The sequence below is a fragment of the Nicotiana sylvestris genome, chromosome 4, assembly GCF_000393655.2.
Source record: "Nicotiana sylvestris chromosome 4, ASM39365v2, whole genome shotgun sequence".
In the NCBI taxonomy this organism is placed as follows: Eukaryota; Viridiplantae; Streptophyta; class Magnoliopsida; order Solanales; family Solanaceae; genus Nicotiana; species Nicotiana sylvestris.
The window spans coordinates 49,116,177-49,131,949 of record NC_091060.1 but is presented as its reverse complement, the minus strand read 5'-3'; positions in this window follow the sequence as shown (position 1 = coordinate 49,131,949).

The following is a 15,773-nucleotide window of genomic DNA, read 5'->3' as shown; positions in this document are numbered from 1 at the left end:
ACAGTCCACTATTTTGATTACATACACGAATCTAAATACCCAAGCACCCACTTAATAGTCCAAATGAACAAACTCATGCTTAACAGTTCATCAATCCAATTTATACAATCCAGGATCAGTCTAGTACACAAATTACATGAAATATCGAGTAAGCTAACTGTTTTCACATTAAAATCAAACAAAAATAGGAGGAGTTCAGAGATCAACTTCAGATAGCATATTTACTTTATTTCCATAGACTTGAGAGCTACAAAACATGTACCTGGAAGTGTGAAGGAAGAAGTAAAAGTGAGGTCAACAGCAGCATGTGATGAACAACCCAGAAAGTAGAATCACAGTCCAGAAAAAGTTCGAAACCAAACGAAACTAAGATATCAACCACAAATCACTCGAAGGCACCCAAATAGACTCAATATTGAACTTAAAATACTTCTGAAACTTCAATGGAGAAAAACTCAACCAAAAACCAACTTAATTAGACCCAGATTTACTCGAAATGAACATTTGAACTTCAGCAACCAAAGCTGGAACTAATGGTGTGAATCAGTACCCAAAGAAATCGAAATCAACTTAGAGTTTTCAATGGAAGAGTGTGTTTTTTTTTTGAATTTTCCTTTTTTTGTTTTTTTTTTGAAGGTTTGAGATTTGAAATTCAAATTAGGAAGATCAGATCTGCAGAATGATTTTGGGGGAAGTTTTTGGCTTCCAAAAAAAATCCCTTATTCACAGCACTATTCATGCATTTTTATAGGCCAAAGGAGGGGCGACCCTCACATTTCTGTTTGCCCTATTAGTCCCTCCTTATTTTCAGATTAGTCCCTTAGTTACTGACTTGTTGCCTAAGTTATTACTCCTTACCTCTTGAAATATTCACTTACACCCCTATCTAGAAGGATCTAGGATGCTCTTCTACCCCCAAAATACCTATACTACCCTTACCCCTACTTTGAAATTACTATTCCTAAAGAAACTACCCTTTTCTATGCCTAAAATGCCCTTCCAATAGTCTGAAAATTACAGACTAAGGTTAACTGATCCCAATCCCCTCACCCTAGCTAAAACTTAACTAAAGTTAATTAACAAACGACTTACTCAGCTATATCCAATACACCTATCTTAAACATTATCTCAATTAACACTAAAATTGAACAAACAGTTAATAATAACTGAAATCAGTCTCAAACGACTTCCAAATCCAACTTCATATAAACAGGACACAGGTCAATCTAATTATACCAACGACCCAATATTAAATAAGTATTCAAAATCTAAACAGAAGAAAGAATCGACATTAACCTAAACCTATAGCTAACAGTTAACGGATAGAATTGTATCGACCCAAAACTTATCGATTAAGACGATTCTAAAATTAAGACTATTATCGATTACTAAACAAAGCGTGAATCAAACCAAATTAGAACTAGAGATGGGAAAAGCTTACTGACTAACACAAATGGAATGAAGAGCCAAAGAAAGAAAATTAAACTATACTAATACACAAAATAAACACAAGATTAACAAGACACTTACCGAAATCAAAATCAAAAACTATAACTAAAACTTCACTCATGCAGAAAGGCAAAAAGGAAAAAGAAACAATGAAAGTAAGAATGAAACAAAAAAACTCACTGAAGCACGAAAAAAAACTCCGGCCAGCCGCTGACGTCCGAATCTTTCAAGATTTTTGACACATAACATCCCTAACCATGTGTTTTTACAAGAGAACACATGGTTAAGGATATTACGGTCCAAAATCACAAAGATTTTGGGTTAGGGTTTTTGGCCGGAAAAATTCAAATCCAAATTCGAACAATTCTGGTGAGATTCGAGGAACACGGCTTAGATATTTGGGCTGAGAAGGTTAAGGCGAGTCTATGGTGTAAATTTGGTGGTGTTTGGCATACTTTGCGTTTTGGACGGAAAACTTTTACTGATTATTCGAGATGTTTGGCTATGATTCGAAAGATGATTTTTGGTGTTTTGGAAAGAGGAGATGGAGGCGAGGAGGAGGTGTAAATTTGGGCGCCATTGGACGACGACGACGCCACCGGCGATCTAGGGGTTTCAGGGCTGCTAGGGTTTGAGAGGGGTGAGGAAGACGATGAGAGATGGGGTAGGGGGACGTTTCGGACAGTTATATAGCGGAATCCTAGGATGATCTCGTCCGTTGGATTAAGAAGCAATGATTGAGATCATTTTCTGAAACGGCGCTTTTTTGGACTGGATTGGGTAGACCGGGTATTGAAGCATTGGGCCTGGATCCGGTTGGTTATACCCTGGGCTGAGGTTTGGGTTAAATTGAGATGAGCCCAATTTTGTTCTTGTTTGTTTTTTTTTCTTTTATTTCTTTTATCTATTTTTGTATTTTGTTTTCCACTTTGTAATTTTGTATTTATTTTTCTGATTTTATAAAATTGCAACAATTAAAATAAAGTCCTAATATATTTCAAAATTAAACTAATTAATTCCTAAAATTATATTAAAATCTATTTCGGGACGAATTCACAATTAAATAATTAAAAATGCAAAAGTGAACTATTTTTTGTCATTTTCTTTATATTTTTCTCTAAAACAAATCAACCCCTAAGTAATACTAAAAAAATGAAATTAAACCTAAATGCAAATATTATTTTGTATTTTCATATGAATTAACATGCACAAATAAAATGCAAACAATTAACAGGAAATGACACAAAAATGTACAAAAATGGTAAAAATAAAGAAAAATTATTTTGTTTGAATTTTGGGAATAATTTGTATATAGGGAAAAAATCACGTACTCACAGCTGCCCCTCTTTGCTCGGAAACATGAAAAGTTTTCGTGCAAAGATAAGTGAGAAAATACGAGCGATTTTTGCCCGTTCAAATATTCTGTTGTGAAGCATTTTTGAAAAGTTTGACCGCACCCTGCTTCAGAGGTTGCCTACATATCCTGGGCTAAACAGGAATCAGGTCAGTGTAGTTCGGGAGTGTCTGGTAGCTGGGACTACCAGTAGCTGTGACTTCACTGCTGTTGCTGCTGCTACTGCTCGCTGACCTTCCTTATTACACCACGTCAAAAAATAAAAGAAGCTAGCCTACGCTATGAACTACGAATTACAAAAATCCTATCTAAAATATTCAACCTTGAATCTTGTACTTCCTTGTTGTCTTGCGTTTCCTTGGTGAAACTCATTGTTGTTACTTCAAATCGTAAACTGAAATGTTGTTCCTTCTCCCCAAATTGCTGAACTTGAATAATCTTGAACTTGAATGTTTTCCTCTGTTATCTGGGCGGGTTCCCAATTGCTGAAACTTGAACCGTATGTATCTGTTCTCCAGGCAGACTCCTGACTTTTGAATGTATTCCTCTGTTATCCAGGCGGGCTCCTGACTGCTGAACTTGAACTATATGTCTCTGTTCTCCAGGCGGACTCCTGACTTCTGACCTTGAACTAAATGTATTCATCTGTTATCCAGGCGGGCTCCTGACTTCAACTTGAAATGTATTCCCTGCTCTTCAGGTGGGCAGCTGATTACCAAAACTTGAATCGTATTCCATCGTTATCCAGGTGGGCGCCTGATTACCAAAACTTGAATTGTATTCCCTCGTTATCCAGGTGGGCGCCTGATTACCAAAACTTGAATTCTATTCCCTCGTTATCCAGGTGGGCGCCTGATTACCAAAAACTTGAATTATATTCCCTCGTTATCCAGGTGGGCGCCTGATTACCAAAAACTTGAATTGTATTCCCTCATTATCCATGTGGGCACCTGATTGCCAAAACTTGAAATGTATCCCCTTGTTATCTAGGTGAGCGCCTGATTGCCAAAACTTGAAATGTATTCCATTGTTATCCAGGTGGGCGCCTGATTATTGCAACAAAAGAAATTTTTCTGCCCCAGTTTGGGATCTGGGCATATTTGTGAGTGTTAATCAGATCATGTTACCTACAGAGCTCTAAGAATTTAAAAGCTAAATCCCATTTTCCAGGAGGGGCCTGAAAACTTCGAATTAAATCTCATCTTAAGAGTGATAACTTTAAAGCTAAATTATATTTTCTAAAGGGAGAACTTACGCTAAAACTTAAAACTAAATCCCATTATCCAGGAGGGTCCTGAAAACTTTAAATTAAATCCCATTATCCAGGAGGGTCCTGAAAATTTTAAATTATATCCCATTATCCAAGAGGGTCCTCAAAACTTCTAAAATTAAATCTCATTATACAGGAGGGTCCTGAGAACTTTAAATATTAAATCCCATTATCCAGGAGGGTCCTGAAAATTTTAAATTAAATCCCATTATTCAGGAGGGTCCTGAAAATCAAAAGTTTAATCTTATCTTAAGAGTGACAACTTTCATATCTGAATTATACTACCCGACAGCAGACTTTACGCTAAATGTTGTTATCTAATCAAAATCTTAAAACTAAGTCCCATTATTCAGGAGGGTCCTGAAAACTCATAATTAAATCCTATCTCGAACATGCAAACTTCTAAACCAATTTATATTTTTTTGGGATACATTTATGCTAGATTATGCTGTTTTCTGAACTTTAAACTAGGTCCCATTTTCCAGGAGGGTCCTGAAAATTTAAAACTAAATCCCATTATCCAGGAGGGTCCTGTAAGTTTATGGTCAAACCTGTTTGGTGACTGCCTTACCCCATGGAGGGTTTCTCCGAAACAAACGAGTTTTCTGCCCCTGTTTCAAATCAAAGAAAAATCCTATCAGCTTAAAATGTGATGGTTGGTTTGTGGCCTTGACTTTGAGGGCGATTGCTCCTTCATTTCCCATGGTAACTGATTTCCACTCGAGGGCCTTGCTTGCTTATGTACTACCCACTTTTCTCTGTCATCTTTATCATAGAAAATACCCCTTCTCCGTTCAGACACAATTCCCTTTATCTGTTGCATTGCTCATGAAATGACATTTACCAACCTTTGTGTTTCACCAAAAATACCTTTGATTCGTTCACCTATCACCCTCCATCCTGTTGCATTGTTCCTGAATTGCACAAACCTTTGTATTTCACATGAATTCCAAGGCACGTCAATTACCGTCCCCTCAATGTGCATGATGTTCTTTCCTGACTTAACCCACTGGTATTGGCCTTGAGGTCTATTGCTCCTCCACTTGCCATGACAACTTTGATTTCTGCTTGGAAGACCTCGTTTGTCACTTGTTAAACACTTCCTTTTTTGATCTCATCACAAAGAATACGTTTGACCCGTTCACCCAACATCCTCTAACTGTTGTACTGTTCACGAGTTGAAATATACCAAACCTTTGTATTTCTCATGGACCCTAAAGCATGTTGGTTGCTACCAACTCAGTGCGCTTGTTGCTGTTTTCTAACTTATGCTATTTTGATGTGCTGGCCAGATCCCATTTTTGTGCAATTGAAAAGCTGGTGGCAAATTTTGAAGTCATTTCTCACTTGTTCTGACCAAACCGACTCAGAAAGAGGAAGTAAACAAGACAGAAGGAACAGAGAAAATGACAAAGGAAAGAAATGATTCCTAACAAGAAAACTACAAAGTAGAAACCTATCATTTGTGGATACCAACTCTAATGACCATGGCATGCACCTGTGGCATATTCTGATGAGCAAGTCTGATGTTCAACTCCTGTTACACCCCTAAACCGTGAAACTGGGCTTCAATGCTCCGATTATTCAATCTGATTCACCATCCTTATTCGACTTGTAGTGCCCGAAGGGTTTTCACCATCAAGCCTCTCTCATTGTCTGTGATAATCATCTTCGGTATCCCAAACCGACAAATAATGTTTGAATGCACAAAATCCACCACAGCTTTCTTGGCCACAGACTTGAACGTCTTAGCTTCCACCCATTTGGTAAAATAATCTATAGCTACCAGAATAAACCTGTGCCCATTTGACGTTGCTGGATCAATTGGCCCAATCTGTACAACTAACCAGCTTTCAATTGTCGTACTTTATTGCCTCAGAATTTTCATCACTTGATTCCTTCACCCAAACCTTAATCTTGTTTAACCTGCAATGCCTCGAAACAGTTTTTCACCAACAGACCTTTCTCCATTAACCATTTCTCAACTCACTTTCGCCTCAAGGTGCCCGCAAGGGTTTTCACCAATAAGACTCTCTCATTTTATTCCTTCTCTCAACTCTCGTCTCCTTACGGTGCCTGTGCAGGTTTTCACCAATAAGACTCGCTCATTTTTATCTTTTTGTTTTTCTTTCTTGAACCAGAGTGTTGCCCCAGACATGAATTACCTTTACCTGTTCGACTTGGAATTTCTCAAAGATTGATAAGAAAGTCTTTCTTTGGACCGTAATGTGGGCTTTGGGAGGGGCTAGAAAGAAAGGGTATGAGAGGCTCAAAATAATTTCAAATCGGGTTAAAATTACAACTTTCGAAATCAGATTTCTTACAACAACCACGACTTCTGCCCCAGTTTCTTGCTTTGGGGACTTTTGGATTTTATTTTGGTATGACTGAACCTCAGAGAGGCTGCCTACGTACCCTTTCGGGATCAAGTCAAACGTAGTTCACGCCATAGGAATTACTTTGTTGTTGTGATTTTCTCTTTTTTTTTTCTTTCTTTTCTTTCTCTCTTTTTTTTCTTTTTGTTGTTTTCCTTTTTTTTCCATTTTTTTTCTTTTTTCTTTTTTCTTTTCTTTTCTTTTCTTTCTCTTTCTTTTCTCTTTTCATTTTTCTTCTCCTTTTCCTTTCTTGTCGATTCTTTCTTTTCTTTTCACTTTCTTATCCTCCGCACTTGCGTTTCTGAATTGTGTCGTTGATCCCGAAAGAGGGGTATGAAAGAAAAATAAATAAGGCTCAAAATGGGTGACGAGGGATAAAGTGTTTAGATAGCAGAACAAAATTCCCTCGTCATTCCAACCTTCAAAATATGCCAAGTACAAACAACACAATTAAACAAACTCAGGAAAACATTCGTAACATCTTTTGGTTGTGCCAGACTTGATGACCGCACCCACACATTCGTCTTCTACATTTGTTATATCCAAAGCACCATTGCACAACACTCCCCCTCTCATTACCACGAACGGCCCCCGCAAATTGGGGCAAACTTGCTTTTATATTCAAATTGATGCGGCAGGATGCATTTCAATAGGGGTTCTTTATGTTCTATCTGCCCCAGTTTCACACAATTCGGGCTTGAAGTGATCTCAAAATGCCTTTATTTCTTTCCCTTAAATGTCCCTACATCTTCAACATTGTTTCATTGCTTCATGACTAAATTAACTTCTTAAGACCAGGCCGAACATTACGCGTGCATGTCGTGTCACTAGAGTCAATCAAGAAAAGAAATATAAAAGAAAAGAAAACCAAATGAAAATGACTAGAAATTACAGAAAACAAAAAATTGCATTAGACAGATGGTGAAAGGGTTTGAACAACAAAACAAACAAACTAAACTGGGGACACAAACCTAGAACAAACCTAGACAACACTAGACGGGATACTATGACTAAACAAACTAGGCAAAATAAAAGGATAGAAGGGTTTGAGCCATAAGACAATGTCTGGATTACAACCCTGAATATAACCCGGACAGCAGAAATGACAACAACATGGACCACCAAAGCTCATCCCCGGCTGACCTAGGAATGGAACGTCTCTCCAATTACCAAGTACAACATCTTAGCCACTGAATTCTGCATAACCAACATTAGGAACTTTACAAACTTTAATCACATCGTCCTCAACAAGTTGTTTTTAGGCCTCCGAGGCTCTCAGAGAATCCTCACATTCCTTTTCAAAACAAATCATACCCACCATGTCTACCTTATTATGCGCAGGCGATGGATTTTGGCTGGTGTCCGGTGCATCCGGATTTTGTACGATGATGTTACCTGCGTTAATAAGCTCCTGAATTGCTTTCTTCAGCCTCCAACACTTTTCAGTGTCATGCCCCAGAGCATCTGAGCAATATGCACACTTTAGAGAAAAATCACATTTTAGAGGGTTCGACATTTTTATCTGAATCGGCTTCAGCATGCCCACTTGCTTCAACTTCTGGAACAGACTAGTATATGACTCTCCAATAGGGGTGAAAGGCCTTTTCTCGTTTCAGCAACTTCTCGTTCCTAAACGCCTGATTTGGCCTAAAACCTGACCTAGGGAGTTTCTGGTATGCTCATGGGGGTAGATAAGCATGTTGCGGAGCTGGGTATTTGGAAAATGGAGTCTGTCTTTGGGAGTCCCATGGAGAGAAGTAACGTTAGGGAGGGTCATCCGATGCCCGAGGATATTCACAGGTATGATATCGGGGTTGGAAATATTGATCAGGAGAGCCCTTTGGATCATCTTTTCTGTTTCTCTTTCTCCCTTCCGAGCTTACCGAGATGTCCTGAATGTCTTTTGAGCAACTCCTTATTTTGCCCGACTTGATTCCCTTTTCTACTAACTCCCCCATTCTTAACACATCATCGAAAGGTCTGCCCACGGCCGGGATCAAATGATTGAAGTAGGAGGGCCCCTGGGCTTGTATGAAAAGTTCGACCATCTCTTTCTCATCAATCGGGGTATTGATTCGAGCAGCTTGTTCCCTCCATCTGAGCCCAAACTCTCTAAAGCTTTCCCCTGGCTTCATTTCCATTCCAGACAAGGAGGAATGGTCCACATACAGTTCTTTCAGCTTCATGGATTCCCCGTCTGTCCCTTCTCTTTCTGTGAACCTTCCATTTTCAACACGAGGCTTATCTTGCGGCCATTGTTTGTGCGAGTTAGGACCCTTATGGGTGACCTCGGAGGGGTAATATTGGGCATCATGAGCTCTGGGTAAGTGTTCTTTGTCGAGCACAGTGGATGTGACCTGAAGGCACCTTTGGGAAAAGATAGTTGGATGATGAGTGATGGAGTTACCGGAATGGTTGGGAAAGTTGTTATAAGCGGGTAGAGATGGGGAGTATGGGGGATCATCTGGCATTGTGTTTGGGGTTTGGGTAAGGACAGAGCCCAGGAAGCTAGACGGTGGTGGGGGTGGTGCTCTCCTAGTCATCTATGCCCGATACATGTCTGCCACATGCTGTCTCAACATTTTAACCTCTTCCACCAACCCGTCGACCTGTTCAACCAGTTGCTTTTGGGTATTGGTACCAACCCACTTGGTTCCGTTGTTTTCTGCCATTATATTTGGTGTTGGAAGTGGCGTTACCTTAGAACCACAAACCAACCACCTTTCTCAAGTGACATGCCAAAATGAAACCATCATGTTAGCGTTAGGGCATTTAACACATTGGTAATCGCACATTTGGAGAATGAATGCACCTAAGCAGTTGACAATTTCTATTATGCATTTGCTCGGCTGCTTGCGTCATCCCGGCTTTTTCCCAATTTCTAATTGCAAAATTTCTCTCTTTTCTTTTTCTCCTCTTCTTTTTTTTCTCTCTTCTCTTTTTTTTCTTTGTTTTTTTTTTCGTTCCTGCCTTTGCTTTCTTTTGTTCTTATTCTCTCATTCCCTCCTATTTTGCCGCTGTCCATTTCTTTTGGTTTCTGTTTTCCATCATCTGTTTTTCTTTCCTCTCTTATTTTTTCCCCCTTTCTCAGCTCCTCTCTTTTCTCCTTTTCTTTTTTATTCTGACTTCTTTTGCCGTGATTTTCTTGGCTTTCTCATTTTCTCGCTCTTTTGTTTCTTTTCTGTTTTTCTTTCATTTTCTTCCCTCACTCTTTTTGCTTTTTCTCTTAAGGTTATGGTCGAATCCGATGAGGATTTCCTACATATCATGACCCCGCACGAATCAGACCGAGCGTAGTTTGTGCAAATAAAAGGTAAACGACAATAAAACATTTTTGGAATTTTAATAATAAAACAAACTTGATTACAAAGGGGTTTTTTTTAATAAAAAAAACTGACCCTACTAACAGACTTTGGCGAAAAGACGACCTACAAACTTGAAAATCAAACATACTTCATACTTTAATCAACAGCATTACGAACTCAAAAACCAACGGCCAAATTCCTTTCCCTATTTGCCAATTTTAACCAAATGACTGTTTTGCAAACGTGGCCCCTTCCCAATTTCACATGAATTTTGAGAGGATTATTTTATGACACTTCACAAACTTGTCCATTCTTTTACGAGAATAGCTATTTCAGCAAGAACGGTTTAAGACGCCGCCAAAACTGGATCGGCTTATTTTGACCAAAATCCAAACGGTATTCACTTGACCAATGACTCTTTCTCTTGTTTTTCAAATTAAAATAAAAGATCTGGTTTTGCAAACACGGCCTTTCAGTACCCCGGGGACGAAGATTTTAAGGCTGTGTGGGTCAGTCGGCTAAAATCTAAAAAGTGACTCAAAAGGTGGCTGTTTATGCAAAGTCAGCCTTTTGGCGTCCCTTTCGGGAATGATCGGTTGTATTGACAAAAACGGCATCACCCGATTTATTTATGACACAAAAATAAAAATTTTGACATTTTTTGGCTATTTTTGCAAAGGGGAGGTTGGACCCGATGAGGGTTGCCTACGTATCTCACGCCCTGTGAGAATCAAACCTGCGTAGTTCGGGCAAATTAACCGAACTATCTTTGAAAACAAGACTCTTTTCTTTTCATTTTCCATGGCACGACAAACTATTTTTCCTTTTCTATTTTGAAAACAAGACAAAATAACGACTCTTTTTTTTCTTTTTCATTTTTGACAAACAATAAACGACCTATTTTTCCAAACTAAAAATAAAAGACTCTGTTCCTTTTTCTTTTCAACAAATAATGAAACAACTTATGTTTTTTTTTCAAATTAAAACAAAGACTCTTTTATCCCTTTCCTTTTCAACAACCAACTTTTCAGAAATAAAAGAATCTTTTCCTATTTTTCTTTGCCTTTTTTAGTAATACAAAACAAAACATTTTCCTTTTTTTTCATTTTCTCAAAATTTCGGCAGAGTTTCGACAGTGTTTGGGAATTGGGTTTTTCTAAAATAATCAATTAACTCCCTAACTGTTATTTCTCTCTTTTTCTCCTCTTCTTTATTTTTTCAATTTTCCAACGTTCCCGAGATTCAAAAAAAACCGGTCAACATGCGGGTTCAGAACAAATAAATGCACAGCATAAATAGGATGCATCAGGATGGTCTTTTCATTTCAGGTTGCTAGTCCTTGACAGACTCAACCCCTGTGTTGAGTCCCCTAAGTCAAATGCAACATGATGCAAATAATCGTTCCTACGAGGGATCCGACATGAAGTCATGTTATTCTATGTTCAAATCCTGAGTCGGTGTTCTAAACTGTGTACCCGAGCGGACAATTCAAGTCGAGGAGGGGGCAACTTACCGGGAACCAAAAGGCCATCCGGCTTCGTAACTTGTCCGACCGCTTTCTTATTTCAAGGTATGACACTAACACAATAGGGAGTCTCAACCAGAGAGAAGGGTGTCGGCACATTTTATATACAGTTCAGATAATATCAAAGCGGTAACATTTAGCACATTCAGCACAAAACATGCAGGAAAATCAGATACAATCAAATACAACAATTTATCTAAGCTCGAATTCTGAATCCTGAACCAGAGATTCTGGGTTCGATCCCCAGCAGAGTCGCCAGAGCTGTCACACCTCCTTTTTGCATTACACCCCGGGGAGGGTGTATAAGGAGTTTTTCCAATTAAAGGACAACCGAGACGGGATTGTTTTATTAAGAGATTCAGAGTCGCCACTTGGGAGATTAATGGTGTCCCAAGTCACCAGTTGAATCCCGAACCGAGGAAAATTATGACTCTGTTAACAGTCAGCGAACCAGAAATTCGGATAAGGAATTATGTTAACTCGGGAGAAGGTGTTAGGCATTCCCGAGCTCCGTGGTTCTAGCACGGTCGCTTAACTGTTGTATTTGATTTTATCTGATTTCGATACATGCTAACTTATGTGCCTTTTATTAATTTTACACCGCTTTATCATTATTTATTTTAAAAGACTTGCGACGTCATGAAAATGCGTTTCGAACCGCGTCGCAATCAATGCACTCGTGGTTATCGACACATTTCGACTTCGTCGAGATTTGGATTTGGGTCGCATCAATGCGCACCCGAGTTTAAGAAAGTAATTTAATTAAATCGCGTCTAAAGATTCTAACGTAATATTATTTTGGGGAAGGCCGTGAAATTCGCTAAACGGCCCTCCCAAATTCTAAGTATTTTAATGTACTTATTTAACGAGGGCCCCACAATTTATGTGTTTTGTTTTAGCGAGACTCATCTCATTTTGTTTTAAAAGGCAAACCTAAAGCACTCTATAATTTTCTACTTAATTGTCTCTATGAATAAAAGTAAAAGTCCTAATTAATTAGCATTGTTTAAGAGTTACTATTTTAAATCTGGGGTTGTCCATGAATCGGATCTTCAGTAATCTTGGGCTTTTGCAATTAGCCCAAGTAACAAGCAGGTAAGGCATGCTTCGCTTTTGGTTCTGTACAGCCTTGGGCTTCTAGCATTACCTTTTGGCCCAAGTCAAATGATATCCTCCAGGCCTCAAACTGATTAAGTTAAAAGGGAGTAAGCCTGGCTGGCCAATATTGAGCCCAAGCCTTCAAACTAAAATCCAATCAGTACAACAATGAAATGAGATTATAGCAATTGACAATTTACTTTAAATTGGACGTGATAACACTCGGACAAGGACTACCATTAATAGGCTAATTAAAGTGTTTAAGGTAAACTCATGGTGATTAACAAGTTAAACTACCAACAAACCACATGCCAGTCATAAACCAATCCTCAAACAATTGTGGAATTTGACACAACTATACCAATTAACGATACTTACGAACCAATTTCAGAGTGATAGGAATATTTTGAAGCAATTACACTTTAACTACTTCTAATTCCTGTTTTTGAATTAACATAGGGCAATACGAACATTTATTCTAAGCTGACCCAAACTACATACTGATTTCCTGCTCAATCTCCAGTTATTAACACGAATAGAAGTCATGGATCTCAAATCATTTTTTTTGTTCTAGTTTCTCCTGATTTCCAAGTTACACTACACCAACTGAAATTACACTATAACATAGCTAAATGACGAATATCAGTCTAACAGTCCACGGTTTTGATTGCATACACGAATCTAAATACCCAAGCACCCACTTAATAGTCCAAATGAACAAACTCATGCTTAACAGTTCATCAATCCAATTTATACAATCCAGGATCAGTCTAGTACACAAATGACATGAAATATCGAAGAAGCTAACTGTTTTACACATTAAAATCAAACAAAAACAGGAGGAGTTCAGAGATCAACTTCAGATAGCATATTTACTTTGTTTCCATAGACTTGAGAGCTACAAAACATGTACCTAGAAGTGTGAAGGAAGAAGTAAAAGTGAGGTCAACAGCAGCAGGTGATGAACAACCCAGAAAGTAGAATCACAGTCCAGAAAAAGTTCGAAACCAAACGAAACTAAGATATCAACCACAAATCACTCGAAGGCACCCAAATAGACTCGCAATTGAACTTAAAATACTTCTGAAACTTCAATGGAGAAAAACTCAACCAAAAACCAACTTAATTAGACCCAAATTCACTCGAAATGAACATTTGAACTTCAGCAACCAAAGCTGGAACTAATGGTGTGAATCAGTACCCAAAGAAATCGAAATCAACTTAGAGTTTTCAATGGAAGAGTGTTTTTTTTTAATTTTCCTTTTTTGTTTGTTTTTTTGAAGGTTTTGAGATTTGAAATTCAAATTAGGAAGATCAGATCTGCAGAATGATTTTGGGGGAAGTTTTTGGCTTCCAAAAAAATCCCTTATTCACAGCACTATTCATGCATTTTTATAGGCCAAAGGAGGGGCGACCCTCACATTTCTGTTTTCCCTATTAGTCCCTCCTTATTTTCAGATTAGTCCCTTAGTTACTTACTTGTTGCCTAAGTTATTACTCCTTACCTCTTGAAATATTCACTTACACCCCTATCTAGAAGGATCTAGGATGCTCTTCTACCCCCAAAATACCTATACTACCCTTACCCCTACTTTGAAATTACTATTCCTAAAGAAACTATCCTTTTCTATGCCTAAAATGCCCTTCCAATAGTCTGAAAATTATAGACTAAAGTTAACTGATCCCAATCCCCTCACCCTAGCTAAAACTTAACTAAAGTTAATTAACAAACGACTTACTCAGCTATATCCAATACACCTATCTTAAACACTATCTCAATTAACACTAAAATTGAACGAACAGTTAATAATAACTGAAATCAGTCTCAAATGACTTCCAAATCTAACTTCATATAAACAGGACACAGGTCAATCTAATTATACCAATGACCCAATATTAAATAAGTATTCAAAATCTAAACAGAAGAAAGAATCGACATTAACCTAAACCTATAGCTAACAGTTAACGGATAGAATTGTATCGACCCAAAACTAATCGATTAAGACGATTCTAAAATTAAGACTATGATCGATTACTAAACAAAGCATGAATCAAACCAAATTAGAACTAGAGATGAGAAAAGCTTACTGACTAACACAAATGGAACGAAGAGCCAAAGAAAGAAAATTAAACTATACTAATATACAAAATAAACACAAGATTAACAAAACACTTACCGAAATCAAAATCAAAAACTGTAACTAAAACTTCACTCATGTAGAAAGGCAAAAAGGAAAAAGAAAAAATGAAAGTAAGAATGAAACAAGAAAACTCACTGAAGCACGAAAAAAAACTCCGGCCAGCCGCTGACGTCCGAATCTTTCCAGATTTTTGACACATAACATCCCTAACCATGTGTTTTTACAAGAGAACACATGGTTAAGGATATTACGGTCCAAAATCACAAAGATTTTGGGTTAGGGTTTTTGGCCGGAAAAATTCAAATCCAAATTCGAACAGTTCTGGTGAGATTCGAGGAACACGGCTTAGGTATTTGGGTTGATAAGGTTAAGGCGAGTCTATGGTGTAAATTTGGTGGTGTTTTGGCATACTTTGCGTTTTGGCCGGAAAAATTTGACAGATTATTCGAGATGTTTGGCTATGATTCGAAAGATGATTTTTGGTGTTTTGGAAAGAGGAGATGGAGGCGAGGAGGAGGTGTAAATTTGGGCGCCATTGGACGACGGCGCCGCCACCGGCGGTCTAGGGGTTTTAGGGCGGCGCGGCTAGGGTTTGAGAGGGGTGAGGAAGACGATGAAAGATGAGGTGGGGGGGGGGACGTTTCGGACAGTTATATAGTGGAATCCTAGGATGATCTCGTCCGTTGGATTAAGAAGCAATGGTTGAGATCATTTTCTGAAACGGCATCGTTTGGACTGGATTGGGTAGACCGGGTATTGAAGCATTGGGCCTGGATCCGGTTGGTTATACCTTGGGCTGAGGTTTGGGTTAAATAGAGATGAGCCCAATTTTGTTCTTGTTTGTTTTTTTCTCTTTTATTTCTTTTATCTATTTTTGTATTTTGTTTTCCACTTTGTAATTTTGTATTTATTTTTCTGATTTTATAAAATTACAACAATTAAAATAAAGTCCTAATATATTTCAAAAACTAATTAATTCCTAAAATTATTTTAAAATCTATTTCGGGACGAATTCACAATTAAATAATTAAAAATGCAAAAGTGAACTATTTTTTGTCATTTTCTTTATATTTTCCTCTAAAATAAATCAACCCCTAAGTAATACTAAAAAAATGAAATTAAACCTAAATGCAAATATTATTTTTTATTATCATATGAATTAACATGCACAAATAAAATGCAAACAATTAACAGGAAATGACACAAAAATGGTAAAAATAAAGAAAAATTATTTTGTTTGAATTTTGGGAATTATA